Raw genomic sequence first — 21,921 nt, forward strand, 5'->3', positions numbered from 1 at the left:
GAGACACTGCCTTGGTCTCCCTGTGCCTCTTACTGTTACAAACTATGCTTTGGTTTGCGGTTGATTTTCTCGATACAAGCCTTATGTTTGTTATGTTTGCACTCTCAGTAGGGACTAGATTTCAATTTGCAGCTCTGAGGCTGAATTCCCCTGGGTGGTGAGCCCCCGGCCTTCCTCCAGACTGAAGCCTGGGAGCAGGACAACATCTCAGTGATGCAGATGATCAGAAATGTCACATGCAAGCTTGAGGCCTAAGCCAACACAGAATCAAACATCTGTCTGCCTCAAATTCTCCATGTACAACTGGGGATAATGATTGTTCATGACCTTACAACACATCATTCAGATACAGTACATGTCACAGGTTGCTCCAGGGATGGGATTTGTAAGGCCTGAGCATGTATGGTAAGCATGAGATGCTTACGACATCTAACATTTCTACTATTATCACTCGAATGGTCAACCGATTCTTCACTGTATAGGGAACTAGAAAAAATAAAAAGCATAAAAAGCAGACTGGATGACATCAGTTTTCCCCCTCTTGCTTCAGCACTCTGTATACATTCAATATGAAACCTTGTTTTTGTATCACAAAACGTACAAGAAGTTTAGACAAGAATACATTCTTGTCTAGGGGAACTCCAAATTAAATGATTTCTAAAATGGGCCTGGAATCAAGAGCCACTGCTTTTTTGCTATGTGAAAAAGAAGAGGAATATTAACTTCTGTGGGAGGAGGAGCTGTACCTTAAAAAAAGAAGTTGCTATTGAATGCAAAGCTGGTTTGGAAAGCTCAGATAATTGGAAACACATGTTCCTGGCTGCAGGCATACAGCACATAAACTGCAGAAAAAAATAATAATAAAGAAGACATACACTATTTGAATATATAGTGAGAGAAATCAACATTTTACAACTTGCTAATAGTGACTATACCTGAAATATTGTTTTGTGTTGTTATTAACCTTAAGAATACAAATATATCTGTAGACTTTCTAGTGTACATGAACTTTATAATAAAATAGAGATCCCAGGTATGTTGGATGATAGTATTACATAAGGAGAATATTTTAGTAAACTATCTGAGCAAAAATGACTCATAATGATACAGCTGAATATTTTATTTTAAACACAAAATGTGAATTACTTAGCACCTAAAAATAACACGCCCCCTTTTTAACTTTCAATGAACTGTGTTGACGTTGCAGGAGTTTCTAACTTTTTCAGTGCAGCAAATCATCCGTCTTTTGTAGTCTGTTAACGCAAATATCTCTTTTCAGGCCAAAGCTTTGAAACCAAAGCACACATAAACCCCCTCACACCCACACTCCCTTCAGTTTTCAGCTTTTTGTTCTGCCTCTCCAAGACAATTCCTTCTTGGGTAGTAAAAGCCACGGGAGGAAGGAAAGGCTGTGAAAGTGTGCACAGAAAAAAACGAAGATTTGATGTATACAGTGGAATATACTGAATATTGCAGACCTGCCTCTTCCCCATCTTTGACCAGTGAGTCTCTTCCCTTCCCTGTAGGACATGTATTTCTTACTCCTTGTATCATCTGTGATTTTTCTTCCCTCACTTCTTGGCAGAGACAGGCTTTGCAGCTTTCAGACAAGTGTCCAGCAAACGCTACATACCAAAAGTGTTTTGGGCAATTTTGGTTGCTAAAGCTTAATTTTGTCTACATTTATGCTGGCATTCAAAGATGTGACAAAAGGCACATTTCTGTCTGAAAAGCCATTTTAATGGCAAATTTCAAATTCTTTTAATGGATGGAAGGAATGAAGCTCCATGAAAAAGGCCTCCACAGTGTTAAAACATGGGGGTGGGGAGAGGAGGTGGAGAGGGAGTTTTCTCTGCAGCTTCATCATCTGGAATGACTCAAGCCTTTAAACTTCCATAAAAAAATAATTATTTAAAATAGGTCAGCCTGAGACAGACAGCTAACATGGATAATGTGGCACAAGCAGATGCAGTTTAGTGTACTAATTTTCTCTGGGTTTTGACATGGTTGAGGATATTTTAGTAATCAATGGTGCACCCTGCAAAAATTGTCATCCAAAGGCCACTGGAATGAACAGAAAACTTTTCTCAACTTTTGTGATTTTCAAGTCAGCCATGCAAACCCTTCTGTGCTGTTTTTTTTTTTTTTTTTTTTTTTAAATTATTATTATTATTATTATTATTATTATATTCATGGGCAATATGCTAAATATGGTGGTTGAAGAAAATACCTTGGTGCATCAAAAGCCAATTCTAGCACCACATCTCAGGATTAGCATAAACTTGCATTTCACAGATTTGTTGCCTCACTTTGCTGATGTCATTCAGCTTATCTTCACTGCGGGCCACCTTAACTGTGTGGCTAAATGTTTTCTCTTCTGCTAGCAGCCACATGTATTTTCTCAGCCATGAAAAAAATGAAAGGACCTTTCAGAAGACAGACAGAAATAGATGGTGTACAGTGGGACCTTAATAAGCCTGCACTATGTTCAGGGTGCATTTATTCCAGCAAGAGTAGAAACTTATTCCCACGCCTACAGGTGTTTTCCAGCTTTTCTGAGATGAGCTCCACATCTCAATAAAGAAATTGCCTCACGGGCATTTATCCTCCGAGTCATTGTGTAACATCCCTGTGGCAATTTACATTACATGGAAAACCATACTGAAAAAGCATTTGTGCCTCTTTTTAAAAGGTCTTTAGAGGAATATGGGTATTGACCTTCCTGTAAAAGTTGACCATGGTTTCTGCTTTTGCTGTTTATCTCATCTCTTCTCCTTCCTTTGGCTCTGTTCCTCCCAAGTAAAATCCAGGATGAAAGCCAGCATACCACAGGAACAATGAGCTCACTGGTGCACTGTGGACCACAGCTAAGGAATCTCCATCCCAGTCCTTTTCTGGTGTGAAACTTCCGTGTGACATGCAAAGTGCTAACAGGATCACAGATCATATTTAATAACCAAAATAAAAGAAAGGCTAGTCAACACCCCCAGTGATTACTTAAGAGGGAGCTTTACAGCCAAGTGTAACACCTCTCCCTGATGCATATTGCTGTATTTTTCCAGGATCATTTGCCCTGTTCTTGCAGAAACAACAGGATGGCACTGGGACCTGAACTCTGACTCTCTGCTGCTTCTGCTATTCTGGTTGCTGATGCTGCTCTTTCACAGCAGCTGAGCTGGATCCAGATGGAAATGTGAGTTATCTTTTCTCTGAAGACAAAACATTAACAAAACCCCAGCCATTTTTATATAGTTAAGAAGTTGCTTCTATCATTGCTTGGAATGATAGACTGTAGACTAATTAACATGGTCTAATTACATGTGGAAATATCATATTGTTTCTTGTTAACATAACAGATTCACATCAACCTCCATCCATTTTAAAAAAACATGATTTTTAGCCCTTGTATGTATTTATGTAAGGAAAGTGTGAAAAAAAGGACCCTTTATTCTTGGACTTGTAGAGATGGGCATGTTGGAAATTTCAGAGTGGAATGATACATAAAGTTGACATTAGCTATGGCTGCCCAGGAAAATATATTAATACATGGAAATGTATGTAACTTTTGTGAACATTATTCTTTTCTTACAACAAAGGCAAATCTTTAATGCCTGGTCTATTCTAGAAGGTTTCTTTAGGACGTGTCAAATGTCTGTTCCTATCGTGCCATGTAGGACAATCTGGGATAAGAAAATAATGTGACAGTGATTATAGATAGAACTACATGTAGTAACAGCAGGAAATTCCTATTAGCTGATGTCTGCCCCAGCTCCCCAACTACTTAGTGTCAACTTTCATTGTCAGCTTTTAAATATTTATGTTTTCAAGAAGAGTTATTGAATCAGTCAAAATGTATACCTGAATGCCTGGCATAAAGCAACCATTGCTGGGAGCTATCCAGTCAAAGTTTTCTCATTTGGGACATTCTCTCTAATTAAGAGGATGTTCATGATTTCATAATAATAATTAATAATATGAGAGTTCATTTGAGCATTCTTGATCTAAGAAATGTGTTGATAGTTTATAAGAATGTCAAAGAAAACAGGAGAGAGAAATGAAACCCTGGGTAGGCTTAACTTCAGATAACTGATGACTTAAGTGACTGACTCCTTATCCAAGCTCTTCCTTCTGAGGAACTCCTGAAGCTCATGACTTATTGTGCCACAAGGCATCAGGCAATGGCTGTGTTGACTCCAGAGCACTGGAGGAGGTTGGCCAACTCCCAAGTATCAGAAGCCTCCCAAGCATGCTCCATGCTGATAACAAAATGCAGCAGAGAAATTTTCCTCTTTTACGTCCATGCTCAGGAAAACACAATATGTGCGTTACCCACATAAGATGCTGTACCATGTTCTCACCTCTTCTCTGAGCTCAGTTAGAGCTGAAGTTTTTGAGGGGATGGAAGGGAACTGTTAACATGTAATGTGACAGTTATTCCAACATCAATGAATGCCAGGGTGCCTTTTTTTTTTTTTTTTTTTTTTTTTTTTTTTTTTTTTTTCTGGGGTTAAGCATGCAGAGCAATATCTGATTTTAATGCAAACCAAAGCACTACTCAGTGCAAGTGAAGGAAGCAGTGTTGTTTCTTCACATCATGCTGATTCTCTGATTGATCCCAGGTTGTCTCTTGTGTGTACAGAGGCATCTTCCCTCACCCATTGGAGCCGCTGCAGCTGCTTATTGGTGTTCAGAAAGCCAGCTGAGACCAGGAGAGAACAGGAGCCCATGTGGGGAGTGCAAACCAGAAAGCTGAAATTACAGCAGCTGGATCTTGGCCAGAAACATGAGGGCTAAAAACTGAACTCTTTGAGAAAGCTGCTGAGACCTTATGTGGCGGTCATGGGCAGGATGTTTGTTTTCCATCTCCTCCAGGGGACGGCATATCCACCAGCACTTTCCCATCTCAAGGCCAGGCTGGAACTTTTGTTCAGGACTGACTCAGAGGAAAGGGTGCCACTCAGTGAATCACCACGCGATTTCCCTCAGTTTTGGGGTTTTCCTTAGAGACCTTAAAGCTCACTCTGGAGCCATCCTGCCTGATGGATGGAGCCACCAGGACGGACACACAGAGCATTGCTGCAGGCAGGGCACTCTGCAAGCATGCTTGTTGCCCAGGGCCTGCATCAGCAAATGCATACACATGTGCTTAACTCTACACTGAGGACTAATCCCATTAATTTAAATGGGATTACTCCTGGGCTTAAATTCTTGCAGGATCAGCACTGAGGTCTGTAGCTGCAGCTGCTGGGGGTAGCACAATGAATGGTGTAACAAGAGCTTTGCCCATTCTGTAAAGAAGGACTGTTGTTGGCTCACCATTTGGGCATGGTGGCTCTTGGCTCTTCCATGTGGGAGAGCACTGAGGAGCCCAGACTGGCTGAACATTCCCACTGCTCATATGCTCAAGCCTGAAAAACAAGCCCTTCCTCAATTCTAAGGTCCCCTGAACCTTACTTAGCTTTGCTTAACCTTCCTTTTTCCTGCAAACTTAAGTCAAGCTCTCCTATGGTTTCTACATCTTATTTATCCTCCCCAGGCTGCATAGAGGATTTTTGTGTCTACCACTCTTTATAGATCACCTTAGCCTCTTTGATCAGTACAGTATGGGGAGCCCCTCCCCCTTGGTTATCTTCTTTAAACAAGCATGATTCCTCCTGCTTAACATCCTCCTGCTAATCTCCTCCATCCTGCTAGTGCAGACTGCCTCTTAAAAGAAATATTCTGCTCACCCTTGAGTCATTTTGGTCATTGGACCCTAGTGCCAGCCCAGGAGTGAACACATTCCCTGCAAGAGGAAAGTTAGTTACAGCTAGGGGTGAATAAATGTCCTAAAACCACTGCTGCCCCCAGCATGGATGGATTTAATTTTCTATATTTCTATGCGGCTTTTTTATCTGAAATCACCTGTCCACTTTTTTTTTTTTTTTTTTTTTTTAAATAAATTCAATAAGCCTGCGAATTAGTGTCATTATTTTAATAAATAGCCAAATGAATTAATAGTTTACTTTTAAAGGCTGATGCACAATATGTGTACATATATGTCTAACACATATAGATTTAGGAGAGGCAGTATCCAAGAGAAAGTGAATTTCTTTTGTTTAACTGCATGTACTTGAACATTTTAGTTTTGGGGGGAAAAAATCTCCCACTGGAGACCTTTTATGCCAAGTTTGAGCCTGGAGCAACTTTTTATGGCTGAGTTGCAGTAACCCCTTGAATGTAGCGGTTTATAATGGAAACTCTGACAAATCCTTAGCTAAAGCGCTTCTAACAGATGTTTCTGTAATGAAAGGGTTGTGCAGAACAAGCAACAGAGAGCAAACTGTACTTTGTATTTTGCAAATATTACAATTGATTGTGCACAATTCATAAAATGATGGTGGCTTTAACCCAAAGTCACAATTCTCACACCAGGCTGCACACTGGGTGCGTACATAAATTAACAATATTCCGTTTTGGTAAAGCAGCCAGCTGTTGAACGTAACTTGCTGCCTCATTTGAATGGGTTTGAAAATACAGGTCATTTTGCTCTCCTGAACAGCAATTCAACCATCTGGTACTGGTGGTGGTGATAGCTACGCTCTTGTTCATGCCCTGGAGATAGATGCCATCAGTGTTCAATTAAACAGCTGGTCTGAACAGAAACCAAATGTACTCCTCCATAACTGAGAGGAGTCTTTGCTGTTTCTGCATGCTGCAGACTCAGACATGGCAGACTGAACCTCTTGGTCTCCTTCCCTTGGGGGTGGATGAGTACAAGTAGGTTGGGATGCTCTGGGGATGGAAATGGGCAGGGAATCAAGCAGCCATGTCCTCACAGCACATTGCTAACCTCAGATACCCAGATGCCTTGGCCCACGGTTACTGAAAAGTTGAAGGTTGGCTAAAAACAGAATTAGCAAGAGAAAAAGAACTCGAGTATATAGCTTCACCAGAATGGCAGGTTTTAATTCTAGAAATGTTATCAGAGGGTTTTTTTGTTTGTTTGTTTGTTTTGTTTTGTTCTAATCTTCCTATCAGCACTCATTAAGTGGCAATCAGAGCCACTGGACCGTCACCTGAGGGTGCACTTGATGGTGCTGCAGAGACCTTGGCAGCCAGCTACAAGCCACACAGGGCTTGCATAGGCAGGATGGAAATTATTTATGTATGTCACACATGCATAGATTTGTTCCTAAATGCCTTCCTTTTTATGATGGTGTTTTGTCAGGATGAATTCCTTTTGGGTGAGTAGTAGTGGCAATGTGTAATTAACGTTCTCCTCATTAAAGCTCTGTTAATGCGTGGTACCCAGAAAATGCAGTGCTTGGGGCTGTATTCATCACAGCCTCGCAGGGAGTTTGGCGTAACTATGTCTCCTCTGTGGAAACTCCACTCTCATCCATCAGTACAATGAGCAAAGGCATGTGCAGCACTGAATGACTGAGAATAAACTGTGCTTAATACATCTTCCAAGCAACAGTGGAGAAACTGGGCCCGTGGATTACAGAATCACAGCATCACAAAATGGTTAAGGTTGGAAGGGACTTCTGGAGGTTATCTACTCATGCAGGGCTACCTAGAGCAGGTTGCCAAAGGCTGCATCCATTCTTTTGAAGATCTCCAGATTGACTTTATCAATTCACTTTGAAGATCACTGTCATGTTGCTTTTAGGGCTGTGATAACATGAAAGCATGTGTGTTCAGGAGTGCTTGTGGGAGTGGGCTCCTCCATGCCATTGCATTTGCTGCTGTTAGTGGATCCAGGACTCCAGCTATCCACCATGATCAAGCTGCTCTACCCTTGCAGGGTAGTTTATGGCATCAGCACATCATTGTCTAAATTGACATGTCCATTTAAAGTTTTGTTTAGCCACCTGATATTAACTTCTCAGTTATCCACTCCTTGGATAGGGCAGCACTTCGCAGCACTTCACAATTTTCTTGATTTTCCTTCTTTGATTTTTGTATGTCATGGTCCTGACACAAGTCGAAGCAATGACCTTCTCAAATGCCACCTTTGATGCATCAGAGCTGAAATGGTGTGCCAGTTGCTCCAGCTTCCCTGAGGAGAGCACAGCCTGCCCTGGGGCAAGGAGCTCATTATCACCTGCCAGTCTCATGACCACAAATTCCTCTGTTCTGAGAAGTTCAATGTTTTTACCAGCCTTCTATTATCTTTCTGTGGTGGAGCTATCAAGAAGCAACAGATATAGTTTTTTTATTATTATTATTATTTTATTTTATTTTATTTTATTTTTATCTTTTATTTTCCTGAGTGAAAGAAGTAAATTTGTTATAACGGATTCAAAAGTGGGGAAGTTACGTTTATCTTAGCTGAGGGACAAATAATACAGTTGTAACCATAAACAGAGAGGAAAGGAAAACCAGAGAAGTGCAATACAGGAACAGTCTCAGGAGAACACTCTCAGGCTTACCCTTCATCAAGCACCGTGGCTTAAAGGGATAAACATTTTATGCCTTCCTTCGCCTTCGCCACAGCCACCTCATCTGCTGGCAACTTTGGGCCTGTACTTTCCTATCCTTAACAGACCCCTAATAATCCTCCTCTGGAGAACCTATTTTGATATTTAAGGGAATTACATTCTGAGGAAATAAATTGTAATCAAGTGTTCATTACTTGGACTTAGGAACTGCTGATCTCCGATGTGCCTGCCAAAATTGACTCCCTGCAAAATCTTGGGCAGAGCACAGGTGTGCAAATTTTAGTTGCCAAAAAGATCAATAGCTATTTTGGGCTGAAAATTTCAGTAGGTCTGTTTCCATATCTGAACATATGGATAGCCAAATATAAGCCCACTGAAGTATTATGGTCATTAAAACACACAGACAGTATATAAGTGCTATATACATTACTTTAATGGGAAACACTGAGCAGTGTATTCTTATCGTTTAAGTGAATGATAGTCACATCCATCCTGAATGATCTCTACTAGGTCAAATATGACCCATGGCAGTGAATGACTTTCACTACTTACATAAATATGCTATATTTATTTCACCCAATGCAATCCTTTCTCCCATGCTCTGTATTTTTTTCTTTTCCATTGTCTGGCTTCTCAGCAGAAGGCCGTGCAGGTTTCTAGAGGATGAAGTGGATCCATCCATTTGCTGGCCATTTGAAATTATGTCTGTCTTCCAGTCATTAATCTGTTCCTCACACTCAGGCTCATGCATGAACAATAAATTAGCTAAGAGTGAGCAGTGAGATATTCCAAAACATATTTTGAAAAATACATATTTCAAAAATATGTATGCATATTCAAGGCCATCCATAAAAAGATGTTAGGATATTGCTGGACTTCAGGATGTATTACTGTGTTGTCTATACAAAGGGAGTATAAGGTGAAGAGTGGTAGAGAATCATACCCTTTTAGTGCTCAACCTTTTAAAGCGTGAGTGGTAATGACAGATTTTAGTTAGCAACATCATCTTGGTTTGTGATACCATTATCTTCAACAATTTATTGTATTGATGCAGTTCATGGTAGCAAAGTGGCTATGAAAAATGGGGACCAAATGTTAATTTCTGGATGCCTTTAAATTGATGGCAGAACTTCCAATGACTTAAAAGTGTGAAGATCTCACCTTGCTTTTCAGCTGGTGTAAGTTGACATACCTCCATATACTTCAATAAAATCAATGAAGCCCTGATGATTTATTGCAAGTGAGAATCTGGCCCTTAAGCTATTAAGGCTTGTAATTTATAAAGTTATAATTATGGAACTATAATTCCATCAAGGGCTTCTGGCAATATCATGGACCAGAGTTAAGTGAATTGTGCAAATAAATATAATGGTCTTGCAGTGCAGTAGAAATACTGCTCTCTTTTGAGATAGGACTCTTAGCACAAAGATATTAAAATATATTTTATCCGCTCACAGCAATAATTGGAAAAGAAATGCTAGCTGTAGACTTGAGATACCCAAGGCACTGAATTAAAACGTGCATTTTGAAGCAGCCACTCCAAAACTGTGGAAGGTCCCCTACACTACTGTGATAACTCCAGGCATAAAATCTTGCCTTGAATATGATTTTTATGTTAGTTTTCGTTATCCACCACCTTTGATAAAAAGGCTCTAGTTTCAAAGATGGACACATCCAGATAGCACACAGGTGTCTGGACTTGTACAACCTAGCCATGTACACCTGTGTGCATGAAGACGTGCCTGAGCAGCAGGTGTGAATGGAGACCCATAGTGGGGAGGGAACAGCATAGGTGTATGGGATTCAGGAACATAGATTGTATATGGAGGAATTGATATTCCTCTCTTCTGACTCTTTTTGACCCTCTTTCTCCATTCTTTATGTAAATTAGTACTTGGATAATTAGTCACCCAATTAGGCAAAGGCATATACAAAAAAGCTATCTTGTTCTTGCACATAATAACTAGACCTATAAAGCTATATGTGCACCCCTGTGTCTTCCCTCGTCTAAGAATCTGCATCTACTGGTCTCTCTGCTGCCTTTTAGGTCTCTGAAACCACAATGAAACCCATAAGTAATTAATCTTCATTAGAAAGATGAGTCTGAATCACTGCCCTGAATCTGAAAAAGTCTGGGGCTTGGAGAAAGCACATGCATAGATCAAAATTCAGTTTGGACCAGATGTGGTAATTTTGAGGATACAGCTCTGTTTTGACCAGGAAAGACATACTTTTTGTGAGTCAGCCTTTTAAAATCAAGTCAGACAAAAGAAGAAATTAAAAAAAAAAAAAAAAAAAAAAAAAAAAAGAGTAACAATGAAAAACTTTGAGTAACACATTGTCCCCTTCTCATTTGCTCATGTGGCACAGGATTTTTCAAGAACCATACTCAGCTGTGGGCATGAGAGATCAGTCACAGCTCCAGGTATTTGTAAAATCATGTAATTGAAAAGTGACTTCAAGTCTCCTTTGTGCCACAGTAAACTTTATTTTCTCTATATTTGCTCAGTAAGGACCGTAAGGAAAATAAATGACAGATTTCTTCTGTGGAAAACTCCTGCTGAATTTAATATTGGTGAACTAGAGGATCTTCAAGGATAAGGGACTCTAGATAAAAACATAACTGCCCCCTGAATTCAACAGATTTTATATTCTTTAAATAACATTTTATTCGTAATGTCCTGTCAAAATTAAAAGTATTCCCCCTCCACAGCCTCCCAAAGTCTTGTTGAAGTCAATGAAAATGAGGTAAATGGATAAAGTTAATTACCTGCTTGAGCAGTGCTTTGCTGTACCAGGCATAGGCCTGATCCTAAAATCAAAGCATGGCTTTTTGTTGCCTTCCATGGGCTCTAGGGCAGGTGCTATGACAATTTCTCCCCCGCACTAAGATACAGAATGTGTTATGCATCCCAGTGGATTTCTCTCAGGATGCAGAAAAAGGCATTGTAGTTTAAGGCTGAAGATGTGTGCTAGTGAGATAAGGATCATATCTGAATTTGCAATGATACTGACCCAGTTTATACAGCTGAAGATCTAATCCTTGCTAATAATAAAACAGTTACTCTTAAAAATCTTTTTGTTAGTCTATTCTGAAGGAACCCCAAGCTGGCAATTAGCTCAAGATTTTAAATACAGCAAGAACACATTTTAAATACATGCACATAATTCTGGGGAAATGATTCAGAGAGATGCAGGCAGACCTGAGGTAAAAAACATCTCAGAATAACTTGGACGGATGATGGCATACATCAGTTCCTTATAGGAAAAGGAACCTAACTTTTATTGAAACCTCAAATAAGGAAGCTTTTTCTTTATTTGGAAATCTTACCAGAACTGAGTGGCACTGCCTGCTTTAGTACAGGCTCATTGATGAGTTCCTCTTACCCCAGCAGACATGACTACATATTGTACCACACACCATATATTACTGTTTACTGTCATTCTGTTGGTTTAATTGACTGCAATGTGTCATCTGATTTATTAAGCTACAATAAAGCACATGGATACTTAACTGGATACTTTAACATAGCTCTAAATAAGCGCAATGACCAGACTCCAGATCCAAACTTTCCTAGTAGTTGCAGCGATCTATTTTCCACAAGAAGCAGTTTATAATGTGTGCAGAATAGGATTGCTTTGGATTTCTGGGCAGCCGTCTCCCAGGTCTGGCATGCAGTGAACTCACAGGCACTTGCATGGGCAGTGCAAATGAGTGGTGTGGGAGGTGGGGGCATGACAGCGGCGTTCAGTGTGTTGTGATGCTCAGTGGATGTGTGGGTGTTCACTGAGAGCCCCATGGCCACTGATATGATGGAACTGAAGGTGCTGAGTAGACTCATGCTCACATTAATAATGGCTTTGGCTCAAGCAGGGGTAGCTTTCCCCAGACCAACAGCCCTACCCAATTCTCCTACACTGTTAGCATTGCGGAGCTGCTCCTTCAATCACAGAAGTCCTGTTGTCATATGAAAGTACTGAAGACATCTAATCTACATCCTGACTAATAAATTTAAAAGTGTCAGGGATTTCCCAAAGGGCTGGCACTTGTCTGCACTGTTATATTGTTAGAAAAAGTCTCCAGCATGCACCAGGAACCAGCATGGACCAACCACCTCTCCCAGTAGGCCATGTAGAAGAGGTTACAGTGTTTTGGAGGGAAAAACTGTGGTACTATGAGTGCAGGTTATCCCAAATCAGTTGGCCTCAGTGCTGGAGAAGTCCCAGGCACAAAACACTCTCTCATTCAGAATCACTAAAAGAACCTGACACAGGTTCAAGAGTGGAAAAATCATACTTTTAACGAGGGGGCTCCACGCCAGGCTGCAGGCAGCAGTGGAACCCTGAGGCCTGGCACAAAGGGGCACGCAGCCTCGGGGATGCCGGGCCTCCTGCTGAAGCAAACCTTGTGGGAGTGCTGGAGGATTACCCAGCCCCACTTGGGCAGGTGCCAGAGGTTGAACAAAGCCACTTGAGCAAGCTCAGGCTGCATCCCTTGGTTAGATTTTGTCTCTGCTTTCAGAGGATTAGTGATGATTTGCTGCAGGGAGCACTAGTCTCCCTGTGCTGTCTGGACGCACGCCGGCTGCCCCAGCTGGGCTCTCTCTGGCCTTTCAGGTCACTCCCAGCCCCAGCAGAGCTCTGTGGACACTTTCCTACTTTCTTCTTGCTGGGGAAGTCCCTGAGAAGGGCTGAACATGGCCAGGGGCTGCCCACCTTTGGCCCTCACATGAGCTGGGGGCAAGCAGGCACCTTGGGGTGCCTGGAGCTGTGCCCCTGCCTGTTCCCCATTGCCTACTCTCCTCTTTCTGCTCCGAGGCTGTGCTCTAAGTGCAGTAACCATTTTGGTTTTAATTAAGGCTCGATACTAATTGCCTTCAATGAAGCTATTTTCACACCACAGCTGACCAAAGCCAGAAGACGTTAAGTCTTAATAAATCATTCCTCCTGCTCCCCAGGGTGGAGACAAAGAGTGAATAGGCAGTAGGCACTGCCTTAGCCTAATTGTCTCCTAAAATATGCAGGCAGCTCCCGCAGCAGTCAACAGACAGGCACGTGTGCATCTGGAGGGGGGGGTGTCTCATGTTGATACTGATGCCCTCATGCCAAGGGAAAATTGCCAGCATCCCCCACCTGCCCCGGCCCTGGCAGGAAGGCCTGCATGGGCTGGATGCTCAGGAAGAGGAGGCTGCTTCTCCTTAAAGTCAGACAAAAGAAGCCTCTTCTCATCCCGGGCTGTAAAACAAAGGCTGCAAATAAATCTTCCAGGTTTGGGGAGAGAGATGCCAGCTAGGGAACTCTGGCACAGTTGAAAAATAAAGAGGATTCTGTGAATCAACAGTCTTGGCACTTCAGCCTGACAAATCCCCCCCCTACTCCACGCAAAAACTCCCAAACCAGCCAGCAAAATGCAGGGGGAAATTCAGCTGGCCTCAATTTGTCCATCACCTTCATCATGCACTGATGAAGCTCCAACTACCCTGGGAGCTCCTGGTCCCCCCCTCCATAGCTCCTGGCCCCAGAAACTGAACTTCATGCTCAAAACCATGCCATAAACTAAGCCTGCTGAGCCCTCTGCTTCTGTAACACACACTGCCTGGCCTCGGGTGGTATAATTTGTACCAACGGGGAAGGCTTGATCCCTTGTTAAATAACAGACTTCATAGAAAACTAGGGCAGGGAGGGACTCAGAAGAGCTGTCTAGTCTCTTTCCATTGCCTCCGGTAAGCATCAGTGGGAACAACCTGCTCCTGGCAGATCCGTGCCCTGTGTCACCGAGGTGATACGCCTTGGAGCCAAGACAAGCAAACACCTTCCCTTTTGGCAGCTCATGCAGCTGACAGGTCTCTCTCTGCTTTGTGATAAATGTATTCTTCATCTCTGAATGATTATGATAATCAACAGAGACTGAGGACCAGATCCCCACCTGGCAGGAACTGTCAGGGCTCTGGGCAGGCAGTGGAGCTGTGCTAGATTAGATCAGATGAGAGCCCGACAACGCTCCTGAAATCAGTACAAGCCCCTGGAGTTGGTATGATCCCAGACTTTGCTCTGGTGTCTGTAGAAATTGCTTAATCCAGGAGCACAGAGGAGGAAGAGCATGGTAGGTGCTCAGCACTACAGCTGATACAGTGCTCTACCTTGGAGCAGAAACAGGATTAAGGCAGTGAAATCAAGGAGAGCATTACTTTTCCCAATCTACCCAATTGCAATGGAAAAAATAAAACTCCTTTTTAAAGAGACAAAGGTTAAATACACTCACGCACACACAGAGACACACACAAAAGAGAAATATTAAAAGTACCTTCACATTTTCACAACGGTGGGATTAGATTTTCTGATTCTCTTATTTCACAACACTGCAAAGGATCTTAAAGGGATTGATGGCTCTGCAGGGCAGAGGCTGTGCCTTTATTTTCTTTGGGAAGTACCTTGCTTGCTGTTCCTTCTTGCTACCAGAGAGAAATAACAAAAAGCTGAAGGGATAAGACAAATATGCTTCTTCAAGAGTTTCTAATAAAATGATAACATTGAGCGAGGCTGCCAGTATGTTCTGTGTCCAGATGCACTGCAGCAGAAGGGAAGAATTTAACATGTTTTGAAAATGCCAATTGTCTGTTGCCAAAGATGCATATGATCCCGCTGCCAGCAGGGTAGGCGGCGGGGATTAAGATGTCAGAGGAGACGTCATTCTACCTAGGCAACGTGGGTTTCGCTGAAGAAGACAATGCAAAGACAGTACTGTTTCCTGCAAGGAAGATTCCTTTTTCCCTTGTGGCTCATTCTGAGTTCCTCGTCGTGGCAAAGCTACTTTTACAGAAGCCCTTTGTATTCTCTGGAATATCTTGAATATCTTTACAGTGATAGCAACCAGGACATAGGATGGAGGTACTTTTCTACCTGTGAAAGGGACTTCTGTGTCCCCCCATGTCTGTGAGCATCTTCTGGTCCTCCATTTCCACCTGAGAGTCTGGGATGCATGCTAGAGTCGCTATGTTGCAGAAGGAATGTAGCCCTAGGTCATGTCCAGCATGTGAGTCAGAAAAACATGTATCTCATGAGTTTTGTCTGGTGTCCTCAGCATTCACCTGCCCCAGCCTGTAAGCAGGGGGTTTGTGCAGAGTGGTGAAGCCCCCTGTGCCCTCATCTTCTAGCTGCACTGCTGCATCCTGAGGAGGTGTAATCGCCATGTCTCATAGGGATCATTGGGATCAAACCCAACTTACATGTTTGGCCCTTCTGAAGTGTCTCCTGATGATCCCATTTCCTTCAGACTTTTTCTTGCCCTTGTGGCTCTTTCTGGCACTTTTGCTGGAGGCTGGGTGCAAATTTGGATCACTCGTCTTGTCAGTGCAGACCCAGGAGGCCTTTAGGTAACCCCTGCCCAGTTCAGAGGTTTTAAGCATGCGCCTAAATCCCTCCCTGCTGGGCCAGCATTAACCACACTCTTAACCTCAAACATGATTAGAAGCTGTATTTCAGTGGGAGTTAAGCATATGCTTAAATTCTGCTCCATTCTAAATGGATGCTTTCTTGAACCAGAGCCTACATTTTTTGTATGATCCATCTTTGCTCCTCCACATACCTTTTGTGCAAATTATTCTGCAATACACATATGGCTCAGAAAGTATATCATTCTATGGCTTTTACACAAAAAGCTCAATTGATACATCACATACTTAACCTCTCGAACAAAGGAGTTAACTTTACAGGATCAATTTACATGCAGTGGCCAAAGCTTTTGGATGGAAACTAGCTGTCATGTGGTGTGCAGTCGAAAGAGCAAACAGCTTATTCATTATGATAGCATTGGATTCAGAAACAAAACACAGACGGCAGAAAGAGCCTGCCCAGATTTCCAAACATATCGCCTGTCCCTGCACTGAAGCATGTTTATTTAAACCTTCTCTCTGTGCTTGCAGTCAGTTATTAGACTTAATTCCCAATTTCCTCACATTAGGTGGTTCAAACTGGACCCTACTGCTCATATGCTGCTCTCCATCATGTACAAGCAGCTCTTACCAAAGCGAGCAGGAATTACATTTCTGTGTCAGCATTGACACCAGTGCTCAAATGGACATCAAACACTGGGCTCATTTGTCAGCGGAACATGTTTGTGCAAGAATACAGAGCATTCGCTGGACCCACGGATTCACAAGCTTTGAGCGTGACTCTTTGAATGACATTTACATACTCTTCATATAGTTTCTTCACTTTACCTCTCAGTGTTCTGCCTTTTTTTTTTTTTTTTTTTTTCTTTATTAATCATTTGCAACTCTAGGCACCCAGATGTGCTCATTTCATTTTCAATATAATGGATGTGCAGGCTATTAAGATGATGACTTAAGTCTGTTAGTGCTTGGCCATGGAAACTTAACCCCTGTCGGCAAATGCTTGGTCACAGAAATGGCCTCATTAATCTGTTGCTGCTGCGTGCAAGTACTTGCTCTGTAAAGCTCATGTGGGCTAATCCCACAGGACCTGATCCAAAATTTGCTGAAGGGAGTGGGAGTTATTCTATCAGTTTATTGAGCTCAGCCCCAGGATTTTAAGGAAAAAAGAAAACATTATAAGAATAAATTCAACTGTTTTAGAGAGAAGTTATTTATAATGTAACGTGGCATCATCAGTTGCCTCCAAATTTAATCCAGCAGGACACCTACAATTTTTGCATGTCCTCCTACAGTAGTATCAATCGGAAATTCAAAACCAGAAAAAAATGACTTATGTAGATTATTTTCCCTGTTTTTCAAAGATGTATTTAGAGCGATTTCTATCCACCTCCTTTACCACATACACAGTTCTGTGTTACTGGTTAGTACTGCTCTGCAGTGGTGTACTGGATCAAACTCAGGTATTAAGCCTCACATTTGTGGCTGTCTCACTATGTCTGCATGACTGCAATAAGCAGGGAGTCATAGTTGGGTGAAGCAAACATACAAGTGGCAGGGAGGGAGAGACAAAAATAGGGAAAACATGTTTTATATCAAAACCAGCCATCTGGGCTCACTGCCTGTCCAGTGAAAATGGGCTGTAAGTGGGACAGTACTTGGTCTCCAGACTCCCTTGTTAACTGCAGGGGAATTCAGGTCCCATTGGGAATTCCCAGTTTAGACTCACAGGCTCAGCACAACCCGTGGTGCTGAGAAAATTCAGCTTTCAACTTGACTCCCAAGTCAGCCTCTTTGGCTACAACTAAGGAGCCACACAGGGCCAGGGCACAGGCTGGAGGCCTTCCCTTGTAAATAATTAATTTGAATACTGTCTCAAAGTTTTTTGATGTTATCCAACCAGCATTGTCCCAGGCCTGGTGGCTCTGCTCAGAGGAGAGCAGGACCAGCAGGTAGCAAGGAGGGAGGTGTTCTGGGATGGGGGTGCAAAGCTCAATGGACATGATCTGCATCACTTCACTTGCCCTTAAGCAGATGTAAATTAGAATCATTGGGTTGGAAGGGAACTTAAAGTCCATCTAATTCCAACCCCTTGCCATTGGCAGGGACATTTCCCACCAGACCAGCTTCTCCACAGCCCCATCCAGCCTGGCCTTGAACACCTCCAGGGATAGGGCACCCACAGCTTCTCTGGGCATCCTGTTCCAGTGCCTAACCACCCTTACAGTAAAGATTTTCTTCCTTATATCCAACCTATATAAAAGGTTCCTTATATCCAACCTATATAAAATTTTAAGCTCTTAGCTTAAAATTTTACCCCCTTGTCCTATCACCATAGACCCTAGTAAAAAGTCTCTCTCCTTTTTTCCTATAAGCCCCCTTTAAGTATTAAAAGGCTGCTATAAGGTCTCCTAGGAACCTTCTCTTCTCCAGGCTAAACAATTCCAGCTCTCTCAGCCTTTATTCTTAGGAGAAATTTTCCAGCCATTTAATCATTTTTGTGGTTCTCCTCTGGACCCAAAGTATCCTGGCTTCTTTTATTCACCAATGCAGACTTTGCCATTGACCCAAGCATCATTTTTTACATCTAGGTTGTGTGACAGCACCGATTCTAGCTGCCATGGTGGGTCTGGCTCCTCCACTCCTGGACATTAGCCGAAGGGGTGAGGAGATAGACCAGGAGGGATGCGCAGCTCCCTTTGGTCATACCACCCTGCTATACACTGAGGTCTTCATCTGCCTGCAGAGTCAAAGCACTGGCACTGGTCCTGCTCATGACAAAGCCCATCACCTAGATACAGTTGATTTGATAACACAGACCCAGGTCAGGAAACAGGCACACTGCTTCGACATTGGACATATAATACAGTAGGGGCAGATGAGCCGGTTGGGTTCTGCTTCCAGTAACAGCACTTAGGATCTTCACTAACAGATGGAAGCCAACTCAAGCATAGGTTCCTCTATGCATTTATTTTCAATGCCAGATGAATATTTATACATATCTATAGCTTGTTCTTTTTTAGGATTTTCCTCCTGCAGAACAAGAAAAAGTATCTTCAGTGATTTTGGCACAAAGCTTGGCACATCTTGTCCAGGGCCATGTGATGAATAGGGATGCAATATGCTCACAAAGGTCAGTGCTGTATGCATGAGAGCGTCCTTGTCACACGCTGTGTGCAGAGAGCCTCTTTTCTTTCAAATGAGCATAACTAAAGGAATTAACTGTCCTCTCTTCCTGAAAAACTTTAGGAGGTGGGTGCTTAACTCCTTAAACATTTGAAAATCCCTGTCATGGTACTCAACGGCACCACTTCTATCAGCATGAGTGGTGGTGAAGGGTCAGATCACAGAATCACAGATCTTCCAGGACTGGGAAGTGCTCCAGAAGTAGCAAAGAGCAAAATAATAGCTGGAGCTGTGATGTGTTGAAAAACATGCCTACACAGGCAGGGTCCAGACACTGGGTCCTTGGCATGAAGAGCAGCCTTGCTCAGCAAGCTTTGAAATGTTTCAGAAAGTCATGTTGGGTGAACCAGGAAACCACTTTTCAAAACAAGATTTTTATGGCCAAAAATGGATTGGGGAAGTGTTTGGGGTGCTGTACAAGGTGAGGTTTGCTGCAGCAGTCTCATGTGATTAACACTTGTGATCAGGGTAGGAGTTGTACGCAGCAGGTGGGCACTGATCCGTGTGCTCAGCAGCTGTGTATGACATTGTCCCCTCATTTTAACTGCAGCATCACCTTGGCCATCCTCCTCTGGATGGATGTAACCTCATGACTTGGTATTGTTGAGGGGTAACAGCTCAGGTGCTGCCCCCTCTCCTGGGTCTTTGTTCTTGGCCCCATCCTGCTGGAGACATCTTTATTGGCAAGGTCTGCTCCGTGTCAATGCAGAGACATAAATACAGCCTGAGCTGGCTGCTGTGGTTTCAGATTGTTTGCATAAATATTCAGAAATTATCAATATGTTCTGAGCAGATCCACACAGCTTTTGTGATTGGGAAAGAAAAGAAATGAACTCCAGTCATTAAGTGATAATCACACAATTACTGTTTTACATAGGCAGACCTGGCAATGAAATATCTGTCTCGCTGGCTGCAAAGAGATCACCAAATCAATTATTTGCGTTAACATTTTATTCCTTCCCATACTAGACATTTGTTCAGCTTGTTTATACTCACACCACATGGCCACAAGCTGTGTAGTTAGTAATAAATGAGTGAATACATTTATCTTTGGAAACTTAAGCTAAGCCAAAAACTTGATCACTTGTTTTTCTAGGAGAATAACACATGTGAGATTTAGTCAGATAAATCCCATTACTGGTAATGGGATTGCCTATGTTAATTGCCCATATAATAAATTCCGATAACAAGTTAGGATTTTACAGTATATGGCAGGTTTCTAGCATTAAATAACTGATGATAACAGCACTGTGGGGAAGGACCAGGACTTTATGTCTCCCTAATGGATGTGATTCTGAGAGGTGGGTTCTGCCTGTTGGACACCAACATTTAAACCAACTTTTGCTCATCTCCTTCATTGTCAGACCATGACACAGCTGCCACTTCACTGCCTTAGTGCTGGTCAGTGTTGTACCTACCGGTATGAATGTCCCTTCAGAAAAGAGCAAAAGGACAAGTCTTCCAGCTATTCCCACCTCATCTTCTCAAACTATGGCCAAATTCAAACCCTCTGAATGAGGCTGACTAGCCATGAGAGGTCACCTATACGGGTGACAGTTTCCTGTTGTGACTACAGAAGATTGCTGCTCTTTGCCCCTTTCAATTTCTTCCTTGTTTGTTGTGCATTTTGAAATGACCATCATCGTTTGGGGATGATGGCTGACACAGCCAGATGTGGCATGTGCTTGACCTGCTCCATGGCAGTCTTGTTGTGTAGAAGAATGGAATAATCTCAGCGGTTTTGCATGTAAACTGCTGCCCCACACGCTGTGATTCTGCTGCCCCTCTGCATTTCTCTAGGGCTTCTTCCCCCTTCTCACTGGTCTTGGCTTCCTTATTTACCTCTCTGGCCCTATCCCATGCAAAAGGAGGCTGCAGATGCACAGAGCAAAAGGAGTCCAGTACAAGTCAGATACTGAAGCTTACGTAGGAAAAGCATTATGCAATTTTCCCTGCCTAAGCTGCTTAAACATTGTGAGAACAAACACATTCCAGTAACTTTTTTGGAATAAAACCCTATGATTGAGAGTGAGCACAACAAGCAGTTTATGCACACAGACCTCGTGTTGTCTCCAAGCTGGTTATTTTGCCAGAGTATGGTTGAACTGAGCCCTCCAGAACCGATGTGTCTTCAGAGACACACATCTCTCCTCCTCTCCCCTTCTTATAGCTTAGAGCAGCTAATCTAAAATTTAATTTCCTGAAAGTCACCATTCTCACAAACACAGCAGAGTGCCCACTCTACAATAAATCTATTTATACCTCCAGCCTGAGTAAAATGAAGCCACTATTTTAAAATCTATAAGGGTAAGTGGATCCAATACTCACATGGACATGCTCCTTTTCTGCTGGGAAGCTCTTACACACAGAAACGTTAACAGGATTTACAAAATCCATCTGTTTGCAAAACCAGCATCTCCAAGTGCATTCAGATTTGTAAGTCACAGCAGGTGCACAAACTGTGGCTGACTCATGCAGCATGCAGATAGACTAGTGCTGCTCCCCGTTTCCTCTCGCTGACAAAGATCGCGTTTTCACTCCTCACATCACTGTGAACAGCTGATTCGAATTTGCCAAGTCAGAAAATTTAGAGCTCAAACTGTTTGAATCAGTGGATTCAGTAGGGAAATTTTAAAAGCTGGAGAAGAGTGACAAGATGCAGTGTTTCTGCTGGCATTTCCAGAGCCCCTTATGGCTGAGGATCTCTAAGCTCCTTATAGATATTAATGAATTAAAGCTGCAGCATTCCTGAGTGCTGGGTAATTTTATTATCCTTTCTGCTAAGAGGAAAATGGAGACACAGAGAAAGTGGCTGGCCTGCGGTTTGTCTGCTCAGCTGCTGGAGGAGGAGGCTGCAAGATTTCAGCCCAAACCACATGGCTGCAGCATTAGAAGAAAAGCTGTTGCCTCTTTTGGGG

At 42.6% G+C, this 21,921-nt stretch overlaps 1 protein-coding gene across 4 annotated transcripts in view; it reads right to left on the reverse strand.

The window, feature by feature from the left end:
* ASAP1 (ArfGAP with SH3 domain, ankyrin repeat and PH domain 1) overlaps nt 1–15,021 on the reverse strand; it is a 166,351-nt gene extending 151,330 nt beyond the window's left edge. For 2 of the 4 annotated variants that reach the window (XM_035318947.1, XM_035318944.1), the window contains exon 1: nt 14,731–15,021. The gene's annotated coding sequence lies outside the window, so the exon portion shown is untranslated. The remainder of the gene's footprint in view (nt 1–14,730) is intronic. The other 2 variants (XM_035318946.1, XM_035318942.1) reach the window with 1 other exon arrangement.
* Between the last annotated feature and the right edge of the window lie 6,900 nt (nt 15,022–21,921).

Source organism: Oxyura jamaicensis, chromosome 2, assembly GCF_011077185.1.
Source record: "Oxyura jamaicensis isolate SHBP4307 breed ruddy duck chromosome 2, BPBGC_Ojam_1.0, whole genome shotgun sequence".
Lineage (NCBI taxonomy): Eukaryota > Metazoa > Chordata > Aves > Anseriformes > Anatidae > Oxyura > Oxyura jamaicensis.